Consider the following 20162-nt stretch of genomic DNA (forward strand, 5'->3'; position numbering starts at 1 on the left):
TAACCGCAATCCAGGAACTTCGTGATACGGATAATATGAGGGTTGAAGAACTAGTTGGTTCTCTACAAACCTACGAGTTAAACTTTAAAGCTCCTAAAGGTAAATCTTTCGCTCTAAAATCTTCTAAATGTAGTTCAGAAGAAAATCTGATTCAGAAGATGACATGGCTCTTTTAGCTAAAAAATTTTACAAAATTTTCAAAAGCAAGAAAAGAGTTGATTTTCAAAAATCAAATGACAAAAGAAGTTTAGACCCAAATCTCGAAAATCTTTGAAAGATAGTCAATGTTACAAGTGTCTAGAATATGGGCACTTAGCAAATAGATGTCCTAAAAGGGACAAACCCAAGAAGAAGGGTATGTTGGCTACATGGGATGAATCATCGGATTCTGAAGGTTCTTCTTACGCACTATCAAATCGAGTCGGGCAATGAGGTCAAAGCTCTTATGACTCTAGCCAAATTCACATTTTCGGATAATGACTCTACAAGTGAAGAAAATCGAATAGTGAATGTGAAAATGAAGATGATCTTCAAGATGCTTACAATGCCCTATATAAGGAAAGTTGTAAAATTTCTGTCAAACTTAAACTTCAAAAAGAAAAGTTTTCTAAACTCAAAAATTGTTTTGAATCGCTTGTCTTAGAAAAATCACAAATTTGATAATTTTGAAAAATCAAAATGCGATTTGGAATTTAAAAACTCTCAAATTGTTGATTTAAAATCTGAAATTGAGAAACTTAAAAGTGAAGTTTCCTCTCTTCTGAGTTTAAAGGACACATGGAAATATGCCCAAGGTGATCCAAAGTTAGAAAAATTGTTATCCGGATCAGAAAATGTGGCGATCGATCCGGGTTGGGCTATGATAAAAATCAACCTCCTAAACAAAAGTATACTCCTCCTATGTTTGTTAAAGGAGAGTCCTCAAACTCAAAAGGGAAAAGTACTTATCAAGATTTTTCTAAAAATTCAAAAACTTTTCAAAAACTTAGAAACACCCATGTCAACTTTAATCCGAATCGAAATCCACTAGCTGAAAAGATAGTTGATTTACTCAAGGACTATTAAAATCTAACTCTATAGGTCATTCCTACAAGTATACACAAAAGAAGACCTACTATGTTCCTAAACCCAAAACAATTATGAAATGGGTTCCTAAAGTCACCTGCTTGGTTGCTCACACTGCTTTCAAAGCAACAAGTCATTCAAAGTGGTACCTAGACAGTGGATGCTCCAGGCATATGACAGGTGACAAAGCTTTATTCACCGATCTGAAAGATATGATGATGGTTCAGTCACATTTGGTGATGGTAGCAACTGCAAGATTATAGGCCAAGGTACGGTTCAACTTTTTAATCTTTCCGTGTTTAAAAATGTTTTATACGTTGAAGGCCTAAAGCACAACTTGCTTAGTATATCACAAATATGTGATAATAACCATAATGTTCGGTTTTCTAATCAAAGCGTGAGATACTAAACAATAAGGGTTCTGTAATATTAACTGGACGTAGAACGTCCGAAAATTGCTATATTATTAGTGAATCCAGCTCATCTAATCAAACATGTTACATGGTCCATACAGACGAGGCGATTTATGGCACAAACGTCTTGGACATGTACATTATCGAAATCTATATCGATTGAGCAAACGAGAACTTGTAAGAGGTTTACCCAAACTTCAGAAATTAGATAAAATATGTGGTGAATGCCAGATAGGCAAACAAACAAAGAACTCACACAAAAAGGTGAATTCAAATACCACATCAAGACCACTCGAACTTCTCCACATGGACTTGATAGGACCTACCAGAACGGAAAGTCGTGGTGGTAAAAAGTATATCTTGGTAATAGTTGATGACTTTACCAGATTCACTTGGGTAGTCTTCTTAAGGGATAAATCCGAAACCCTTGAAGAAGTAAGAAAAGTTCTCAAAAGGATTCAAACTAAAAAATCCTCTCAAATCAGTAAAATTCGTAGTGATCATGGATCTGAATTTGAGAATAGCAATTTTGAGAAGTTCTGTACCGACCAAGGAATATTACATGAATTCTCTGCTCCCAAAACTCCACAACAAAATGGAATTGTAGAAAGGAAGAATAGGGTGCTTCAGGAAATGGCTAATGTCATGTTGAATAGCATGAAGCTCTCTAAAAATCTTTGGGTGAAACCAGTCAACACACTTGCTATATTATTAACCGAGTCTACACAAAAAAGATAATAATAAGACGACTTACGAATTGTGGTTCAATAAAAGCCTCTTGTTAAATACTTTCGAGTTTTTGGCGTGCAAGTGCTATATTTTACGTGATCGTGAAAATTTGGGAAAGTTCGATACGAAGAGTGATGAAGGTATTTTTCTAGGATACTCTTTAAACAGACGAAAGCTTATAGGGTTCTGAACAAAAGGATTGGTGTGATTCAAGAATCCATTAATGTTGTCATTGATGATCATTTAAACACACCAACTTCTAATTCAGATAATGATGAAGTACTAATCATTGATAAACCTGATACTTCATCAAATCAAAACAGATTCTGAGTTGAGGACTGTTAAAGATCATCCAACCACACAAATTCTTGGAAACCCTCTCACCGGTGTTCGCACCGTAGACAACTTGAGGATATAAGAAATTATGTATGAATTAAATACCAAATTAAAACATCTAACAAAAAAGAAGCGATTACTGATGAGATCAGGATAGTTACGATGCAAGATAAACACAAACAATACATAAGAAAAGATGTTTGGTATCTCGTACCAAGACCTAAAGATAAACACATCATTGGAACAAAATGGATTTTCAAAAATAAGTCGGACGAATGTGGAAATATAATTAGAAACAAGGCTAGACTAGTGATACAAGGTTATACTCAAATTGAAGGGATTGATTTCGATGAAACCTTTGCACGAGTAGCACGTATTGAATCTATCAGACTATTTATATCCATTGCATGTTTTAGAAAGATAAAGATCTATCAGATGGATGTGAAAAGTGCTTTTCTAAATGGCGATTTACATGAAGAAGTCTATGTTGAGCAGCCAATGGGATTTGAAGATTCCAAAAATATTGATCATGTGTATCGGCTTTAAAAGGCACTTTATGGATGAAAACAAGCACCTATTGATTTGTATGAGAAACTAACGAAATTTCTTTTATCTCATTTTTTTCTATTGGGATCTGTTGATAAAACTCTGTTTGTTAAAAAACAAAATGATCTTTTCTTAATGGTACGGATTTATGTTGATGATATCATTTATGGATCAACTTATACTGACTTGACTACTGAGTTTGCAGATTTGATGAAATCACGGTTTGAAATGAGCATGGTTGGGGAATTGACTTATTTCCTTGGATTGCAAGTAAAGCAACAATCGAAGGAATATTCATTTCTCAATCTAAGTATGCCTTGAATCTAATCAAGAGATTTGGATTTGAGAATGGTAAGAATTTCGATACTCCTATGAGTACTACCACGAAACTATCAAAAGACTCTAATGGTAAAAATGTTGACTCAAAACTTTATCGGAGTATGATTGGTAGTTTGTTATATCTAACTGCTAGTAGACCTGATATTTCTCTAAGTGTTGGTATTTGCGCAAGATATCAATCTGATCCAAAAGAATCTCATTTGATTGCTGTCAAGCGAATTATTAGATATGTCGCAAGTACTGTAAATCTCGGTCTCTGGTATCCTCATGAAACCAATGTTCAATTAGCTGGGTACTTGACTGGGCGGGTAATCTAGATGATAGAAAATCAACCGGTGGTGGTTGTTTTTCATTGGAAATTGTTTAGTTTCTGGTTTAGTAAGAAACAAAATTCTATATCACTTTCAACAATTGAAGCTGAATATATTGCATGGTAATACATGTACACAACTTGTTTGGATGCAACGAATGCTAAGTGATTATGGAATTAAACATGATTCTATGTTATTACATTGTGATAATTCCAGTGCGATAAATATTTCAAAAAATCCTATTCAGCATTCTTGTACTAAGCATATTGACATTAGATTTCATTATATAAGGGAATTAGTAGAAGAAAAAGTTATATCTCTACAATATATTCCTATTGAAGATCAACGTGCTGATATTTTCACAAAACCTCTTGATAAAAGCAGGTTCAAAAAGATGAAATTTGATCTTGGCATGTGCATTTTAAATTGATAATTTATGCCTTCTTGTATAATATTATATATATTTGCTAGATTGAATTCCTATTTTTGTGTAAATTGCAAGATATTGAATTTTTGGGGTTTGTACGACCAGTCGTGAGTATACACGAACCAGTCGTACTACGACCGGTCGTAGATACCCACGACCAGTCATGGAGCACGGTTTTCACTTCAAATTGGGGATTTTTTCACTTTCTTCCTCATTTCTTCTTTCTTCTCCTTGGAGCCGAACTTTGACTCATCGAACCCATCCTTCAAGTTCTTCAAGGTTAGTGTTCCAAATTCGTTTTTCTTGCAGATTTGTGTTAAGATTGCTTCCTTTTCTCTCTTGAAGCTTTCTATTTTGAAAATCATTGAGATTTGGGGTTTAGATTTTGAAAAATCTGTTTTGAGCATACCCACTTCTCAATCCTTTGCAACTTCTTTATTCCTTTGAATCCTTGTTGCAAATGGCTTCTAGAGGTAGAAAAACTACTTCACGTGGTCCTTCTTCTTCCTCCAGATCGACTGCTATCTCTAAACGTCATCTTCTTGTTCCTAATGATGATCCATCATATGTTAGGGACATTAGATCACGTAATGTTATCGTTGAACATCCTGTTGATGTCAATCACATTGCTCCATTTGACATCCTTCCTGTGCTTGAAGTTGTAGGTTGGACTAACTTATTGCATTGGGGTGGGCCTGCATACCGGTCTATTGCCCAATCCATGTTTACTTGTATTAGTGCATTTTCACAGGATAATTTAACTTTTCAAATTTCTACTAGAGAAGGGCCTTTTGACGTTGATCATCATTTAATTTCAGCCCTTATGGAAATTCCTATGAATGATGAGGGTATTCCAATTCATAACTTAACTGATAAACCCTCAATGGCTGAAAAACGCATGCTCACTAGAGACTTGTGCAACATGGATGTTCAATGGACTCAAAAAGGGAATGCGTTCCCCGCAAGGTATTTGTTACCCAAATACAGAATTCTTCACTGAATCTTTGTGTCTAATCTGTATCCTCGTTCGGGTAATAAATCGATTTAACTTCATTTATGGTTCGTGTTATCCATGCTATCTCAAATGGTACTCGATTTGTTTGCCTTCCTTAATCTGTCATTTCATTCTTGATTTCGACTCCATCCTGGTCATAGTGACATTCCATTTGCATACTTTATGACTGCATTGGCTACTCATATGTTAGTTGATATGCTGTTGATGAAGCACCAATCCATCATCGATCTTCAACAATACAAATATTAATAAGATGAAGTTGGATCTGCTTCGAACAAGGTGGTGGTGTTGATGGTGGTCCTAAAGAAGTCGGTGTTGATATTAATATGGATGATATTTTTGAGGAACTGGATTCGAACTCAGCTAATGATCGATTTTGTACCATCTGATGTTGATGCACGTCTGAGTGCATTAGAAGGTAGAGTTGAGGATATAAATGTTAAGTTGGAAAACATGTCTGTTGCTCATGATTTGCAATTCAAGTATATGCGCAAATATCTTAGGCGCTTAAACAAAGGCATGCACCAACTTGATCCTTCTATTCCTGCTCCATCTTCAAGTTCTAATTCTGACTAGTTTCTATGAGACTTTTAGGTTGTAATAACTTTATTTCTTTGCTCTTGTTTGCTTGAGTTTGAGTTGGATTCTATGCTGGATGTTTGTTCTTAATGTAATATTTATGCTGGATATCTGTGATGCTATCTTGAGTATCTCTATAACTCTTTTGCTATACTCTATTTCCTCCTCATGTTTACTCTCATTCCTTTATTTAGTTCTCCTTTGTCATCTTGTGACAAAAAGGGGGAGAATGGTTTATTGTTAATGTGATTGTGAGAGGAGTAGCATTGGTTATGTTACTCAGGGGGAGTGGGGTGTCAAGAAGAATATATGTTTGATCTTGTTGAATGTATGTTGATTATTGATTTGCATGTTTTAACCAGTTGATTTACTTCTGTTTGGTTATGTGTTTTGTCACTAATTTGACAAAGGGGGAGATTGTAAGTGCTATAGTTTATATCCCTGTAAGTTGTCAAATTTGTGGTGACAAAATCTCTGTTATGTTTTATATAACCTGCTTAAGTGAAGCTCTCTCAAGGATCAACATTCATGACTTCATGAACAAACTAAGCTCACATCAAGCAAAGCTCTCAAGTACAAGACTCAAGATCTTGAATGCAAGAGCTGCTCACAAAACAAGACTCAAGCCGAAAAGAAAGTACAAGGCAAGACTCAAGCTGAACTCAAGACTCAAGCTGAAACTCAAGCCACTTTCATGATTGAGCTACTTCAAGGTTTAATCTACATCAAGACTTCAAGGCTCATTCTTCATGGTCTCTTGTTTCAATGTCCATACTTCATGATTGAGGTTTGTTTGACCATAGGATGACCTTAGAAGTAGGTCATTTCGGATACATAAACCGAATGTTATTTTACATGTGATTGGTCTTTTCTTCGACCTTTGGGACCTGCTTCGACTAGTCCTAGACTTGCTTGACCGATCTAAACATTTCCTGGATCGATCGTAAGTTTGTTACAAATTCGGATAAAATCTGTAGCCTTCGACTAGTCCTGGAATCTGCTCGACCATCGTAGGAGCAGTGTTTCGCATCTTCGACGATCGTAGAATCTCGACTCGAAGTCCGATGAACTTTGCAGACCTACGACCGCGAAGGAAACCTACGACGTCGTAGGTGACCTACGACCGGTCGTAGGAGGCTACGACCAGTCGTAGAATGGTCTGCGCTTATCCCGCCTAATCTTTCAAATATCATTATGGCTTCGACTAGTCGAAGAGCACTCTAGACATCGAAGACCTGATCTTCTCACCTATAAATAGAGCACGAATCTCGAAGAAATCATCGATTTAATTATAGTATTCAAGCCAATCTTCGTCGAACTTCGAGAGATAATTTTGTGCTCCATCTAAGCTAAGTGTGCTTATTTAATATCTTCTTTCCTTAGTTTTATTTTAATTGATTTTGTTTCTGTTATTCCAATCTGATTTGAAAAGAGGAATTGTTATTCCCTTTCTTTGGAATCAAAATTAATTAAGGCAAGCCCTATTTGGTTTAATTTAAAATCAATTAGATCTAGAACCATTGTAATCGAGTATTGGACATTGAACTTGGACATTCAATCATCTACTTTGATTTGGTTCTACCGGGCTGCTACAACGAAGAAGATATTCGGTATTTTACATATTGTAAATTCCTTTCTATTATTTTGGTTTCTTTCAAGATTTGCAGAAAAATCTTGTTATTTTGGTTATCTGAGGAGAGCCAGGAAAACTCAGAAGTGGGGGTTTTTTTAATTGTGTAAGCCCACATACAAAGACATAATTGTAAGGGTTTTGGGTGAACCTGGGAAAACCTATCTTTAGTGAACGCTAATATCCCTTGTGTGAGGATATTAGGAGTGGAGTAGCTTTTTGTGTGGCTGTTGGATAACAGTTGGTGAACACACAGGCGAACCACTATAAATCCTTTGAGTTGTGGTTGATTGATTTATTCTTTTAATTGTTTTTATTCTTTTTGTGGGATGTATGTATGGTGGTGAATGTTGTAATTATTTCAAGCTTTGTGAGAATGTTGTAATAGCTTAGAATTTACTTTCTGCTATTCCTTTATAAGCTTGATTTTCAATTTCATTTTGAAAGTTGTTCCAGCAAGGTTGCCCTGCCATTTTTATGGTGTATGGCTGTCCCTAGAACAATACATTTTTAATTACAAGTTATTTCAATTCAGTTTGTATTTCTTTTTATATTCCTCTTCGATTTGAGACTTGATACAAAGACCTTTCTAGAAATAAGGTTGTCCTACCATAAACTCGTTTTGGTGTAAGGTTGTCCTTAGAACAACGTTTGTATCAACCTCTCAAGATCTGAATTTTGAGGTCATTTTAATTTCCTTGCATTGTAATTTACTTTGGCTATCATTTTCTTTATTATTCCGCTGTTATAAGTTTTTATTTGGCATTGTCCTATTCACCCCCTCTAGGACATATAGCTTGGCCTTTTCAAAGTTCCTCATGGTGTGATGAAGGAAGTCTTTTCTCGATCTTTGATGGCCATCTTGATTTGGTTGTAGCCTGAGAAACCATCCATGAAGGAGAAGATCTTGTGTCCAGTAGTATTATCTACCAGTGTGTCGATGTGGGGTAAAGGGAAATCATCTTTAGGACTTGCTTTGTTGAGGTCCCTAAAATCGATGCACATCCTGACTTTCCCATCCTTTTTTGGAACTGGTACTATGTTTGCGAGCCATTCTAGGTAGTTGGAGACTACCAGGAATCCCGCATTGTATTGTTTGATGACTTCATCACGGATCTTCAGGGCCCATTCTGGCTTCATTCTCCCTAACTTTTGCTTGACAGGCTTCATGTCTGGCTTTATTGGTAGATGGTGTACCACCAAGTCCTCATCGAGCCCTAGCATGTCCTCATAAGAGAAGGCAAAGTTAGATAACCTCGGTTTCAGAAACTCCATCATCCTCTGCTTGTGTTCCGAGGAGAGTGATCTTCCGATGCGCACCTCTCTGGGGAGCTCCACTGCCCCTAAATTCACAATTTTAAAATCGTCTACTACAATGTTGGCCTTTGTTTTGAACTTTTTAAGAGAATCCTCGAATTCGAGAGTGGTATCATCATTTCCCTCATCTAGGGCTTCTTCCATACCCATGAGTTCGAAGTCTAACTCCAGATCGAAATCATACGAGTTGACCATGAACTCTGGCACTATGTGTGAAATGTTTGGCACGGTGATTTTTGAAGATTTTTCTATTGTTTGTGTATTTTGAGAATTTTCTGATGTTTTGTGATTTTAAGGAATATTTGATTTTTTTGTGCTGTTTGGAAGATGTGATGTTTTTGTGTTTTGAAAATTTTCTGATTTTTTTTGTGTTGTCAAGGGATCCCGAACAGGATGGTGTTGCAAACCATGATTGATCATGTCCTAGTCCGGGGTACTAACTACTATTTACATTGGCACTTTTTTTTGGGGACTAGCATTCATGGATGGCCTACCGACTGATTCGATCGTCAGGGGGATGGCTGACCAACTTGGTCCTTTCCCCCTTTCGATCTTGTTGTTCTGCTCTATTTATTCTAGAGGGTCACCTATCTTAATGACTATGATGTCTATTGGGTTGGGCTCAGAATCGGAGTCTGATTCGATCTCTTCGCTCAGACACTGGAGCTCTTCGGGCTCCTCGGATTCACCTTGCGATGGGATCCTGATGTCTGTCCAATCAAGGGAAGGCTACTTCCCTTTATCAATCCAATGGATGGGCTGCTTTTGCCCCTTGTGTTGCTGAGTTGGTGGTGGGGATGTGTCCCTTTGACTGCAAGTGGGGATGGATGCTTCCTCGTTCCTGCCTGTATCCTTTGCAAGGGGTACCCCTAGTTCTGGGTCCATTGTGGGTGAATCCTTTTCCATACCCTAGCCTCATTGGTGGGTTTGAGGGTTCTACCCCTTGCGTCGGATGTGCTTTTGATGCCCTGAGGATCCTATCCCACCTTATCGGTGGCCAAATGGACTCCTGGTTAGAATATTCTGAGAGTTTGAGTCACTGGAGGTGATCCTCAAGAGAAATCATCGTGTCTTCACAAACTGTCCCAACCTTAATGAACTTGATGGGTGCGCACTTAAACAATTGACCCTTTTTGGGTCTTTCATCTTGATCTTCTGATGTCAGTTGATATCCCAGTCCCCGTCTCTGCACGTTGGCACGTGCTCGCTTTATCACCATACCTTTTTCATGGAACTAGGTACGGTAGTTCAAGATTAATCGCTCAACAAGGGGAATGACATATTTAGCAGCGAGAGGTCATGGATTGGCGATTGCATTCACATTTTTGAATTTGAAGTTGTGATACGATATGTTACCCTCTGCATGCTGAATGTCAATCACTGGGATGTCGGTTTCTGGGATATTGACCGTCACCGATAAGATGGTTTCTAGCTCCCGCAATACTAAAATGATTCGATTTCCTGAAGAAAATTTAACCCTTTGATGGAGGGTAGATGGAATGGCTCCAACAGCATGGAGCCATGGCCACCCTAACAGAAGGTTAAATGAGGCAGGAATGTCAATGATCCGAAACATGACAAGGGTCTTGTCTGGTCCAATTTACAATTCAAGGTTGATTTCTGCCTCAACCTGTCTCCGAGAGTTATCGAAGGCTCTAACACTCATGGTACTGGGTCTAAAAGAAGATGGTTTTATCCCTAACCGTTCGGCAGTCCTTAAAGGGCAAATGTTAAGGCTAGATCCATTATCAATGAGCATGAGTGGGACCTTGAAATTCTTGTGACGGGCAACTATGTTTAATGAGCGTCCATGTTTGCGGCCCTCGGGTGGCAACTCCTCATTAGAGAAAGTGATGGCTCGCGGCGCAAGGAGTTGTCCGATCATACTTGCCACCATTTCGGGAGGTACGTTAGGGGAGATATGTACATTATTCAATGTTTTTGCAAAGATTTCTCGATGCAACCTTGATGTGCATAAGAGTTCCCAGATGAAAATTTATGTGGGAATGGATTTGAGTTGGGTTGCTATATCGTAAGCAGCATCGGTTTTATGGGTGGTTCTCGACAAAGTTCCTCGGGTTTCTTTTGGATTTTGGTTCTCCTAAAATACCTCCCGTTGTTACCCACTTCGGTGCACTCTCGGTGATGTCATAGGACTACTTTCAGGTTATAGGAGGGAACCGTCTTCCCTTCCAAGTATATCGCTGGTTCTCGAGGCTGAGAAGTTGTTGCCGGAACTATTTGCGATGGACTTGATAATTTCTCTTGAAGTGTGACCAAGTCTTGACCGGTTTTGGCAATGGAATTCTCTTCCCCCCTTTGATGTGTGGGAGGGATCCTTTGGGCATATGCCAATGGGTGAGGCATTAAGAAATTTGGTGTTTGAACCGGGGGTGCCCCTTGCAAGGTTAGCGGGGCTAGATCAGGGAACCCTATTGGGAGAAAGAGGGGTTCAGAATTTGACCTTTTTGGATGCATTGAGGATGGAGTTGGATGTGCCTCTCGAGGAGTATGATGTTAAGGAAGTGACCTGATGGGCACTGCTTCAAGGACGAGAGGCTGCGTTGCTGGTGTTGCTTCAAGGAATATGAGATGTTGTGTTATTGGTGCTGCCTCGAGGAATACCTGTGGCCTAGGTGATGGTACCTGTTGATATCCCCATGTTCGATTTGCAGTATCGGGCATGATTGCTTGTATGGTATGATGTGGAGAGGAATACATGGGTCGACCTCCCTCAATGTGGTAGACGGTAGAGGTACTGGATGTGCTGGGTCCTTCTTGATTCGATGACAGGGGATTTTGGAGAATGTTGGCTTGAGCCGTATTGTTAGCCTGCGGGGTGATCACAATCTTTGGGCTTTCGATTAAATCTTGGACCGCATGTTTCAAAGCAAAGCAGCGATCCGTTAGATGGCCAGAAGCCTGGTGATATATGTAATACTGATTTTCATTATAACCAGGCAGCAAAGGATTAGGTGGAAGTCGAGGATGGAGTAGTGTATGAAGTTACTTTTGCATTAACATTGTTAGAACCTGACTATATGTTTGTGCTAAAGGGGTGAACTTCCTTCCTAACATTACATGTTTGTATGGGCCTTGCGCATTCCCTCTAAGCTGTTACTGTTGTTGTTGAGGTGGTTGTGCCTGATATCCTTATTGGTCTTATTGTGGTTGGTACTGCCTATTTGATTGTGGTTGGTACTACCTGTCTTGTTGTGGCCCCAATTGTAGAGCATATTGATTGCCTTGAGTGTTGGCGACGATATTGTTAACCTCTGTAGCGCGTTGCGCAGGAGCAGTGCCATTCCCATTCCCATATCCAACGGGTTTCTCCTCAACTTTATTTCTTCTAATTGTGGGGGTCTAGTGTGGCCATGGGGAAATGGTTCCGGCTCTGATCCTGGCTTCCACTTGTTCTCCAGCTCAAATGAGCTAAAAGAAGTTTACGTAGGGATATGAGATCAGGTATTCTGAAATGCTGGGATTTACGGAATGTCCAATCATGGATCTTTGTCATCGTTGGGGTTTCTCATTCAGGCTGCCATGGCCCGCCATCGTCCTACATATGCTGACAGTGATTCATCGCTTTTTTGTCTCAAGGCAGCCAGATTTGCCCTTCTCGGAGTCATGTTCAGATTATATGAAAATTTATCAATGAACGCCTAAGAGAGTCTTTCCCAGGTTCTGATTTGGTGGTTGTCCAACGAAGTGTACCAATCCAAGGCATTACCTTTGAGGGATTTCTGGAAGAGCCGTATCAAAGCTCCATCGTTCCCTGCTATCGCATTGAGTTCCCCACAGAAGGCCTTTAGATGTGCAGTGGGGCACCCACTACCGTCATACCTTTTGAATTTTGGTACCTCAAAGTTTGGGGGTACCCGGGCATCTGGGAAGGGACAGACATCCCTGAACTTGGTGGATGGGTGATCCACTCTTGCTGCCTTTGGAACTGATTTTGCACCATTTGCAACTGCTCTCATAATTCCTCAATTTTTTACTTACCTTGATGCGGATACCTTACCCCTTTTGTAGGGCTTGTACTGCTTCCTCTTCGTATGAATTGGGAATGGGGGGTTGTTGGAAAGATGGACTCCCGGTGGTAGGAGGTAGCTGGACGCCGCTCCCTTTCGAAGGAGGGTGTGATGTTTGGAAATGGCTCCCGCCTAAGGTATCTGCCAATCCTGGAATATTACTCCTGTTAGGGGGAGTGAGTTAGACTCAAAACTGGCCCCCTTCATGGGCATCCGCCAATTCTTGTTTATGGTTCCCGTTAGGGGGAACTTGTGTCGTAACCTGATTGTTGTGATGTACTGAGTAAAGAGGTGTGGCAGGGTTACTCCCGTTTGCCTGTTGCTGTAGATCTTGTGCTGACTCTTCTGGAAAAGAGAACACGGGGTTTTTTAGAGGAATGAGGGAGAAGGCGAAAGGGGTTTAAGGGAGTGAACTGTTCTGTACACTAGGCTAGGTTGCCTGTGTATTCGGTATGGCACTTGGCACTAGGCGAAGTAGTAACTCTTGCATTGTTCAAAGTAATAGCTCTTGCGTGGTTGTATTGGCCTGTGGGTCTGTTGGAGCTATTGGTAGCAACGCGGGTGTTGATGTAGGTGCGGGTGCTGATATTTCGAGAGTTGCTTGAGCTGCCGGCTCTTCTTCATGGGCAGCTTGAGAGGTCATAGTTGTGCGGGATTGGGTGGTCATGGTTCGAATCTATGTTTAAGAAAGTACAAGCCAAAGAATTTTTTTGTAAATGCAGTGGTGATGTCCTTTGAGATTAAAATAACACATGTCTTTGAGTCGGGTCTTGGCTAGTGTGAACTAGCATTCCCTAGTGGAGTCTTCATTCTGTAGACACTGAAAATCGGTGCCCACGCTGATTTATATGTTATGTTTTTTAAAGTGGAGGTGATTAGGCTGATTTGTGGATGTTGGAGTCACTACTAGCCAATAAATCTTAGAATCCCGCAGTCGGCTAGAACCCGCGGAATATGTAAGGTTGGAGAAATCCGAAGACTCTCCTACCTTAGATTGAATCCTGGTCTGTGATTCGGGATTCCAAGTAAGGGACCTCGGTTACAAAGAGGGAAGGTGTTAGGCACCCTCTCCACCCGTCTCTACTCAGTGTGGTGTGTAAATCTCAAGGGATGAATGATGCGGTTGAGGTAAGACTAGGCACATGTGGATTTCTGATGCGGCAAGATCCGAGATTTCGGTAAGCCACAGAGCATACGACCAACGATCGTGTCTAGAAGGCGGATGTGATGATGCTTATGTAAAAAGGTAAAGAAAAGTGGACTAGATCACTAGGAATTTCTAATGTGACAGGATCCAGTGTACGGCAAGTCACAGAGCATATGTTCACTAGAGATCTAGAGGAGCAAGGGGGTTGAGAAGGGAATTGATGTCATGATGAATGCTTGCATAAAGTAAAAGGATCTTTGGCTTGAACTTGAGTGGGCTAAGACATAGACTGCACCATGATCAATCCGGGCTAGACTTGTAGGGGGTTAGGAAAGTCGGGATGAGGGCAAGGGGATAGCTGAAAAATCTGGACTTGGAGGCTTAGAGCTTCTCCTCACTCTCACTCTCTTCCTCCCTCTCTCCCTCTCTCTCTCTCTCTCTCTCACTTAGCTTTTGAAATGAGAAGTGGATGCTTGAAATGTGAAGAGGAGAGGGCTATTTATAGCCTTCTCCAATGGTTTTATGGTAATTTTTGGGTTGGAGAGGAGTAAAATCTGATGTGGCAAGTGGTGATTGGTTGAGGAGAGAGACGCCTCGTGGTGCATTCTCATTGGCTATTGGGGTCGGTAAAATGGTAAATAAGCTCGGATGGGGGATAATTTCTTGAGAGAGTTGACTTTCGGACACTAGGACAGCTGTCCCTAGATGTCCACACGCGGGCCGCATGTGGCGGCACACTAAGTACCGCCGGGGCCGCTCTTAGGCCGACCTCGAGCGTGTGGGCTTTGTTTAATGCGCTGGTTCATCTGATGGTCTTCTCTTAGGGTTTTTGTAGCTCAAATAGGTGGGCTTAGGTTTGGGTGAAGGGTTCTAATCTGGATATATGGTACAAGAGGGGACTATATGAGGACTGAACGGTTTGTATTACGGTTTCTGGTTGCAGATTTTGAGGTATTGGGTCAGGGTTTAAGGTTTAGGCTGAGATTAGGGTTTGGTTTAGAATATGATTATGGTTCTTGGATTGTCTTAGCCTTCTGAAGAAGTTAGCTTGGGTAGGGTGTCTACATATATATATATATATATATATATATATATATATATATATATATATATATATATATATATATATATATATATATATATATCAATCATCAATCACAAGAGAAGGCAAGACAAGCAATGCAAGCAATCAATCATCGAACAAATGAGGATAACGCTCTCTAATCTCAACCTCGCGTTCCCAAGACACCTTGGCCTCTGAATGATGACCCCATTGTACCTTCACCAAGGGAATGACCTTAGTCTTAAGGACCTGCTCCTTCCGATCAAGAACGCGAATCGGCTGCTCAATGTAGGAAGCATCCTCACGGACCTCAAGTGGTTGTCAATCAATCACAGGAATAGTGTTCGACCCACATTTTCTTGGATAACTTAAGAGGTAAGGCAAGCTTATAAGCCACAGTGTCCATGCACTCGGTAATCTCAAAAGGTCTAATGAACTCAGGGCAAGCTTGCCCTTCACACCAAATCAAACCACACCCTTCATAGGAGAGATCTTGAGATATAGCATGTCCCCAACTGCAAACTTAAGGGGTCGACGCCGATGATGAGCAAAACTCTTCTGCCGGCTCTGAGCTATGCGCATCCTCTATCTGATAACATCATTAGCCTCCGACATCTGCTACACAAGCTCGGGACCTAAGAGACAATGCTCTCCAACCTCAGTCTAACAACTAGGAGATCTGCATGGTTTGTTATAAAGTGCCTCAAAAGGAGCCATGTCGATAGTCGCCACATAACTGTTGTTGTATGCAAACTCAGCAAGGTGCAAATGTTCATCCCAACTACCCGTAAAGTCAATTACACAAGCTCTAGGCATATCCTCAAGGATCTGGTTGACCCTTTCGGTCTGCCCATCCGTCTACGGATGATAAGATGTGCTGAGATGCAAAGTGGCCCCCATCGCCTACTGAAAACTCCTCCAAAACTGAGACATAAATCTGGAGTCTCGGTCAGAAATGATCAAAACTAGGATACTGTGCAATCTCACTATATCCTCAATAAACACCTTTGCAAGCCGGTCCATAAACCAGGAAGCATGTACCGGAATGAAATGAGCCAACTTCGTCAGACGATCGACGACAACCCAGATGGTATCATGACCACACTGAGTCCTCAGCAAACCTATGATGAAGTCCATTGACACATGCTTCTACTTCCACATTTAAATGCTAATTGGCTACAAGGGACCAGGGGGTTTCTAGTGATCGGCCTTAACAAGCTGGGATGTGTCACACTCGACCACAAAATTAGTAATCTAGCACTTCATCCCCTACCAAAAATACTCTCCTCATATCACGATACATCTTCATGGAGCTCGGGTGAATAGTAAGTCTCGATCGGTGTGCCTCGGTCATCATATCATGACGCAACTCTATCACATCCGGGAAACACGATCAGCCTTTGAAGCATAATCCACCATCGGAACCAATCTGCCAGTCAGACTACTCCACAGATGCGGCCTCTACTCGGTACTCCTAAAGTGACTCGTCCATCTACTGAGCCTTGATCACCCTAGCCACCAAGGAGGGTTGAATCGACAAGCTCGAAAGCTGAACAATGGAAGACTGCAAACTGAACTGAAAGTCAAACTCTGACACTTCCTCAAGCATCTGTCACTCACGCACCATCATCTGAGCCACCAGTCCTCGTGGCTAACGGCTGAGTGCGTCCACTACAACGTTTGCCTTGCCTGGGTGGTACTGAAGATCAAAATTATAGTCCTTCAACAGCTCCATCCATCGCCTCTGACGCAGGTTCAACTCGGACTATGTAAATAGATACTTCAAGCTCTTATGATCCGAGAAGAACTCGAACCTGACCCTATATAGATAATGCCTCCACACCTTCAGTGCTAAGACAACCACTGCAAGCTCTAAATCATGAGCTTGCGCGAGGCATACGCCACTGACTTCTCATACTGCATCAGTACAACACCCAAGCCAACTCTGGAGGCATCAGTGAAAACAATAAAACCCTCACTCCCATCAGTAAGAGCGAATACATGAGTGGACGTGAGGAGGTCCTTCAACTCTGTAAATGCCTCCTCGCAGGCGTCACTACAGATGAACTTGACGCCCTTCCTCGTCAACCGGGTCAGTGATGCTGCAATACGGGAGAAACCCTCGATAAACCATTGGTAATATCCCGTTAGACCAAGGAATATCCCGCTAGACCAAGGAAGCTACAGATCTCGGATGCGTTCATGGGCTGGCCCCACTGACGCACTACATCTACCTTCGAGGGGTCCATACGACACCCTCCCTCGTCACCACACGACTGAAGAACTTTACCTCATCCTACCAAAACTTGCACTTCTTCAGCTTCATATACAGTTAGTAGGCACGGAGGGTCTCAAGCACAATTTGTAGGTGCTTAACATGGTCCTCCTAGGTCCTCGAGTATACAAGAATATCATCAATGAATACCACCACGAACTGATTGAGGAACGACCGGAAGTCCTCATTCATCAGCTACATGAATACGGTGGGCGAACGCATTGGTCAGTCCAAACGACATGACCAGAAACTCGAAGTGACCATAGCGTGTCCAAAAAGCTGTCTTCGGAATGTCCTCCTTTCGGAACCGAATCTGATGGTAACCGAAGCGCAAGTCTATCTTGGAAAAATACTGTGCACCCTGCAACTGGTCGAATAGATCATCAATATGGGGAAGCGGGTATCGGTTCTTGATGGTGACTCTGTTGAGCTCACGATAGTTTACAAAGAGCTGCAACGAGCCATCCTTCTTTTTCACAAACAATACCGGGGCTCCCAAGGTGAAATATTGGGACGAATGAAACCTAACTTCTGGAGCTCATCCAACTGCTCCTGCAGTTCCCTCAACTCCAACACTAGCATTCGGTAGGGGGCCTTTAAGTTAGGCGCAGTACCGGGTACCAAGTCAATCTGAAACTCAATCTGCCAACACGGTGGCAAACCCGAAATCTCCTAGAACACGTCCGGGTACTCACAAATAATTGGCAGTTGTTCAATACACCCTGCTACAGAATCCTCGACGACAGAAGCCAAGAAACTAGATAACGACTTTCCCCTGGGCTCGACGACAAACTGGAATACTGGCAAGCCGAGAATGTGAAACATACCTGTCCTCGTGCAACAGTCCAAGATGGCACAATACTCCACAAGCCAATCCATACTCAGAATAACGTCAAAGCCTGTCATCGGCATCACGAACAGATCGACAGGAGGGAACATATCACCCACTAACACCGGGTAAGAAAGGCAACGATGGGTCAACACGACGGACTTCCCCATGAGAGTCGAAACTGCTAAGGCCTCAGACACGGACTCCGACAGAATACTGGTCGATTGGTAAAACTGCTCGTCCATGAAAGAATGGGAGGCACCAAAATCAAACAAAACGTGGGCAATGCAAGCAGAAACAAGAAGAATACCCTCAACAATCCCGCCAGTAGATGACTGCGGGTCCTGGCCTGGCGCCTGCTGTGCGGAATAAAATCGGCCCTGAGCTGGTAGGGGAAGCAAATCGGAAGACTACGAATCTTGAGTCTGTGCCTGCTGAGTTGTAATACATACTCGACTCAGTGACTGGACCTGCGGATATCCCCTCTGCGGTTGCTGTTGTCTCTGCTAGGGAGGTCTACCTGGCTAGCTTTGCTGCTGAGGAGGAGCCCTAGCAGTGGCGGTTGGAAGCTGCGCTCGCTGCTGCTGCTGCTGTTAAGGAGGACGAGGAGGAGGCAACTGCGGTGGCCTCTACTGTTGTACGGGGAGAGGGCAATCACGCCTCCGATGCGCTACTTGTTCACAACCGAAGCAAACACTGGAAAAGGAGCGGGAAGATAAAGCGGTTGGCGGTGTTGATGATGATGAAGCTACTGTCTGAGCCACAGGCTGTCTAAACTCTGATCTGCCCCTCCATCTCTGCTGACGGCGCTGCATAGAACTGTCAGCTGGTGCTCTCCTCTTCTGGTCCCCACTGGAACTCTACTCTCTCGATCTCTGCGTCATAGCTCAGTCCTCCTCATAGACCAATGCTCAATGAACAACCTGATCGAATGTCTCCAAACAATGTCTCACCATACAGCTACGAAGGGCAGGACGCAAGCCAATCACAAAACGTCGAGCCTTCATCTTCTCATCATTGGTGAGATGACGAACAAATCTAAACAAGGCCAAGAAATGGGCCACATACTGGGATACCGACAAATCACCCTGAACTAGGGTCTCAAACTCTATTGCCCTCTGTATCTGAACGTGCTCGGGGAAGAATTTCTGGTCAAAACGGACTACGAATTCCTCCCAAGACCAAACAAAATCTGGCCCGACCATCCTTGACACGGACGACCACTAATGACGGGCCTCACCGTGAAGAAGATAGGTCGCAATGGATACCCTTTGATCGGCTGGACACTGCATAGTGTCAAAAATCCTCGCGATCTAAGTGCATCATGCCTCAGCGGCAAATGGGTCGGGATCACACCTGAATCTCGAAGAGTCATGCTGTCTAAACTCTCGAAAAATAGAGCTAGCGTGTGGTAGATCACTCTAATCAGAAAATGGAACGGCAGCAGGCTAATGAGTCTGCAACGCGGTAGCTGACGGAGCAAGAGCCTCTGTAACCGGAATAGCAGGCTGAGAAGGGGGAACCGGTGGGGGAACTGGAGCAACTGAAGGAACGGGCGCTACATGCTCAATAGGCGCTACAGGAGGAATAGGCTGAATCGGGACCTCGGGAATCTGATGCGCTCGAGTAGAACGGGTATCTCGGGCGCCTCGTCCATGGGCGCCACGACCACTGGTGCCATGTCTAGGCGACATCGTTTACAAAATAATGATGACGCAAGGAATCAAGACAATTACAAGCTCAATATGGAGCGAAACAAGGATATCGGGACACTACTTGTCCAATTCTCTTAGTAGACATGCGATGTTATCCCGAATTATTCCAAAATTACTTGCAATGATCTAATACCAACTCATGTCATGCCCCCGACTCGGTAACCAGACTCACAAGGAACCCGATAGTCGGTTCTAGCTACAACAGCCTCCGTAGTACCCCATTCTGAGCCAGGTTCCAATCCTGGGATCCTACTAGGAGAATTTCCATAACGGTATAATCATTTCCAATGCGAGCATACCCAAGATCACAGTAAGTATATCTGAGAATAACAAAAACATACATCACAAAATCTACTAAGAATTTGAACTTTTACAAGTTTTCATAAGGTCCAAAG

The sequence above is a fragment of the Magnolia sinica genome, chromosome 14 (assembly GCF_029962835.1).
Source record: "Magnolia sinica isolate HGM2019 chromosome 14, MsV1, whole genome shotgun sequence".
Lineage (NCBI taxonomy): Eukaryota > Viridiplantae > Streptophyta > Magnoliopsida > Magnoliales > Magnoliaceae > Magnolia > Magnolia sinica.